The following is a 4829-nucleotide window of genomic DNA, read 5'->3' as shown; positions in this document are numbered from 1 at the left end:
TACCTCAATTGCCCCCGTGTGGCCATGTCGGGCGTGGTGCGCCTGCATAATCGCCGCTTTGTTTCTGAGCGCTTGATCTATCGGAAATGTGGTGTTCTTGCGAGTTCAGCGCGGCTTATAACATGGTCGTTCGTTTTGTGTCGAGTAGAAAAAGAAGTGCCGACTGGCTTCGCCTTTCGAAAGTACCAGCGCAATATTGGCTCTCCCTGGCGCGCCCGCGTACTGCTGCTGCTGCTGCTTGCCGGACGCCTTCTTCAGCGTGTTTTGGGCTATCTTTCTCTCTCCGTTTGTGTGTGTGTGTGGTGTGTGTGTTCGCGCGCGCGTACCTGTTTTGTAAGCGCTTTACGTGTGCGTTCGTGCGTCCGTGCGTTTTTTCTGAGCGCTGTGTACGTGCGTTCGTGCATGTTTTTGAGTGTTTTGTATGTGTGCGTGCGCGCGCGCGCATCCTTGTATGCGCGTCTCTATGTGCTTGCGCGTGCGTGCGTTCGTGGGTTTTTTGTGAGCGCTTTGTATGTGCGCGCGTGCCTGTTGTGTGAGTGCTTTGCATGTGTGCGTGCGCGCGCGCGCGTTGCTGCTTCGCGAGCGTTTTGCTTGTGCGCGCGTGCTTGTATGTGGGTCTATGTGCTTGCGCGTGCGTGCGTTCGTGCGTGTTTTGTGAGTACTTAGCGTGTGTGGGTGCGCGCGCGCGTACGTGTTTTGTGAGCGCTTTGCGAGTGCGCGTGCTTGTATGTGGGTCTCTATGTGTTTGCGCGTGCGTTCGTGCGTGCGTGTTTTGTGAGTGCTATGTATGTGCGTGCGCGCGCGAGCGTACGTGTTTTGTGAGTTTTCTGCGGGGGCGCGCGTGCCTGTGTGTGTGTGTGTGTGTGTGTGTGTTGAATAAAGTCGGTAGTTTTACACGCATTAAACCTCTTCAAAATTGGTGCAGCGGCTGTCCCCGCCCTGAAAACCGAGTTTGGTGTCGAGCCACTCTGGAATATATGGAGGCGCCGGAGGACCAGTGGAAGGTGTAAGTTTCCTCCCTTTTCCCCCCTCTACCCTGATGAATCCACTTCCTTGATTGTTATTGTGAAATAAACGTTTCATCAACAGCATAAATACATGAGTCAGAAATCCGGAAAGTGTGTTTCACAATTACACTAATTTCGATCGTGAAACGTGTACCTTGGTTTAGCCCACATTTCCTTGAAGTAGGCAACTGCTTACGAGGCGGCGGCGGGCGAAATGCTGCCGCCCTTTTCGCCTACATGTTTTGCCTACAAATGCAAAAACGCCCGTGTCTCGTGCATTGGGGGCACGTTGAAAAACCTCTAGGGGTCAGGATCAATCCAGTCACCCGCTATCCCGTGCCCCTTAATCAAATTGTCGTTTTGACACGTAACACTCCCGAATTCAAGGAGACAACTGCTTAAATTGTGAATAGCTGGTTATTTGCGATATTCCGCATATAGCAATTGGTTTAAGCAGCTTTTACTGAAGATATGAAGTGCTAAGATTTAGGTCTCTCTGGGGTGGTTCTCATGCCCTTCGAAAATTGTCCTCTATAGCCCGATTATAATTCGTAAAAATGGAATTTATAAGGCATGCCCTCGGACTCGAGAATGTGCTTGAGGTGTAGGTTTAATTGAGAAGGTTGCAGTGAGTCCAATAAATTTTTTAATGCTTTCTCAGTAGGAGTGTCAAAGTGTAAAAAAAAAGCGTATGTGTGTGTGTGTGTAAATTGTTGAAAGCGAGTCATATGGTGCAGGTGTGCGTGTGTGTGTGTAAGACTTCGCTCCTCGAAAGGGCAGGACTTGTGTAAAGTGACTTGTTGAACAACTTTGCAAATGTGGTGAACATGGTTTAAATAATGGATTTGAGACCTGCAAGGAGTTGCGACATTGTAACGCATTCCTCTTGCATTTACCACGGATTTGCCACTGAATTGTACAACTCTCTGGTGCTGTTTGGCCAGAAAAGGCAAGGAAACAATAATGAATCAAATTTGCTTCATTCACACTATTTATAGCCAAATTAGTAGCCCAAGTCACTAGTGTGATCGAGTATATATTTGCAATGTGGCACTAAGATTACTCATTACATTCAACTTAGACGCTTTCATAGCTGGTAATAAACTTAGTGAGCACTAAAAAAATATTAAACAATAGAAATACTGCTGGCACAGCACTGGCAACAGTGTATGAGCAGGCAAACGTATATGTTTGTGGAAATTTTAATGCAATGAACTTTCACTACAACATCTGTGGTAGGAGGCTTTTTTTTCTCAGTAAGCTGTACCGAGTCCATACTTTCATTTTTCTCTTGCCAACCAAAATCGCCTTTATTGCCAGTGATCTTGTCTCTAGTTCTGGTAGCATTTTTTATGTGGAACTAAAAATGTCATTTCTTGCAGGTCATCCAGATGACAGCCTCACAATTCGCAGCCTTTGTGCTCTCCATCAGAAAACCATCAGGGGCAAGCCACTTATGTTTGCCTTCAGACAAGACAACATTGTAAGTAGATATAGGCGTGTAGTCGAATATTCTGAAACAAGTTTCCATTTAATATTGTGAGGCTCCTTTGATAGCCTTAGGTTCATATTTTGTGCAGTTGTGTGTATGCAGTTTTTAGATATTGCCGATGGCACAGTGCACATTGCAGATATGACTATGAAGTATATACTTGCAATTTCATCATTGCCTTTCATTATGTCTTTCTTTTGTGCAAGGATATTCAGAGATTGGGGCATTTCAGCATCATATTCTGTATTGTGCATTCAGTGCTCATTTCAAGTTACCCTCCTCCTACCAATTTATTTGCGGGAAAAGAGTATTTGTTTAACCTCTGCAATGCGATACTTATTTGCTCATTGCGTCAAACTCCTCTACCTTTAATTATCACATAATTATCACAACCTCAAAATTTCGGCTGTTATTCTTTTGAAAACAGTATCAAAATCAAAATGTGCTAGATTGCTATCAAGACTGCAAGGGAATTGATGAAATTGCAAGAAACCGTGGCTTCTTATGGTAGTTGAAAACCTCTTTTCAGCAAACCATGTGCCTATTTTGTTTACTGAACTGCTCATGAAATTCGCAAGCATGTTTGATTTAACACAGTCGTTACAGGAGAAGACAAAAAAAAAAGATTAACAGGAGCACTTTTCATGAGGATGCAATGCTTTTGGATATTCTCCAGGTGGCAAAATGTACATTTAGGAGAGAGAGTGACCTGGAATCGGAGAGGGTGGGGCAGGGAGCCAATTTGCAGCCATTGTGACTCATGCATGTAGTGGCAACACAGGATGAGAAATAGTTGTGGCACTGCGGTCTAGTAAATAGGTCAGCACTTACATAAACTCCCCCACAGTGAGGGGGAAACGTAGGATATGTTGTCCAATAAAGATGGTGCTTTTAGGAGACAGCAGGAAATTTTAGGCTCTAGTTGAGCAGCTACAATATGAAGGACCACGTAAATTGTAGGAAGCCAACATAAACTGAGTAGAAGGACGTACGTCACTGTTCAGAGCACGAAGTAGAAATTCGGAGCATCAGGAAGGATTGTAAGTATAAATAAGAGAATAGTACTTGTCAGCGTATTGCCTAGCTAACAAGGGCAAAAAATAGTTGGCAGGACGTTCTATATTTTCCAGGGAAATGTGCTGAAACACTGATTCTTACTTGGTCAGTAAATAAATATACAATAAATAAATAACTATGTATACAGAAAAGGCCTTATAGACTACAGTGGAGAGTTGGACATTGTTGAGCTAGATGCAAGTACTGCTTTGCTACTGTAATGCAGGGCAGGTGAGAATGCAGTTGGGCGTTTCGTCATTTTCGTCTGTTGTGCACTCTCTCTGTACAATAGTGCTCTTCGTCTCGGAGTGTATAAATGTTGCATTCAAAACAATTCTCATGCCTTGAGCACAGCAGTCTTATTGTGTCTTCTCCCATGAAGTCTTCTGCTGCAGTGCTTCTGAAGTGTAATGCACAACTACATTGAAGATTTTATATTGTGAGTTTTATATTGCGGTCACATCCATGCTCCTGGAGAAATGGCCATTGCTGAGAGATGTCGTTGGTAGAGTCTACATTTTATGCTCTTATTTTCCATAGTGAAAAGGCTACTGTATATTCATTTTTGCTTCTATGCCATTTTGTATTTACAATGACTTAGTGATCGCGGTTTGTAAATTTGAAAACTGGAACTTTTGCCCAATTGAGCTGTGCCTTGTGTTCGGTCACAATAATTAGGGGTGTTGTTTTCAGAAGCTTGTTGCCTTATCAAATTCCCCGCAGTGTATAGGATCGTAATGAAATGTAGAGTCAACTCTCATGATTCTGTTATTTTGCTAATGCAGGAAGCATGATTCCAGCACAGCCATCTCCTGCACTTATGGTCAAGATGCTCAGACAATGGAGTCCCTGTTCCTTGTGGTTAACCGTGAACAGTATTCTCGCTTTTATGAAAGCTAAAGGTGATTTCCTGCATAAATTAGGATTTTGCAGCTCAAATGTATACACTTTATTCTAGTTTGAAGTAACTAATATATGCTGTTTAATACTTTTATACTGTTTGATACAATCATTTCTTGTTGGAAAATATTAAGCATGATGTTTAACATTTATTTATGCATTACTGGCCGATGCATGATGGCCTGTGTTAAAAATTTTGAACTCACATTTGAAGCTTCATTCAGTAAACAGAGTATGGCTGATTTAATAAACATTATTTGCTCATTTATGTACAAGCCCTAATCTTCCATTATCGCACCAAGCACAAATAATTTAGAAATCGGCAATGTATCATCCGCATGTGGCCAGTAGAGTACCTTTATGAACAGTGGTTT

At 42.9% G+C, this 4829-nt stretch overlaps 1 long non-coding RNA gene across 1 annotated transcript; it reads left to right on the top strand.

The window, feature by feature from the left end:
- Window positions 1-917: 917 nt before the first annotated feature.
- LOC125940365 (uncharacterized) lies at window positions 918-4587 on the top strand. Its single transcript, XR_007463591.1, has 3 exons — window positions 918-1006; window positions 2390-2490; window positions 4341-4587. It is a non-coding gene; the product is annotated as an uncharacterized LOC125940365 (long non-coding RNA).
- Window positions 4588-4829: the final 242 nt, after the last annotated feature.

The sequence above is a fragment of the Dermacentor silvarum genome, chromosome 9, assembly GCF_013339745.2.
Source record: "Dermacentor silvarum isolate Dsil-2018 chromosome 9, BIME_Dsil_1.4, whole genome shotgun sequence".
NCBI lineage: Eukaryota > Metazoa > Arthropoda > Arachnida > Ixodida > Ixodidae > Dermacentor > Dermacentor silvarum.
Note: the sequence above shows the minus strand (reverse complement) of the source record. Positions and strands in the feature narration are given on the sequence as shown.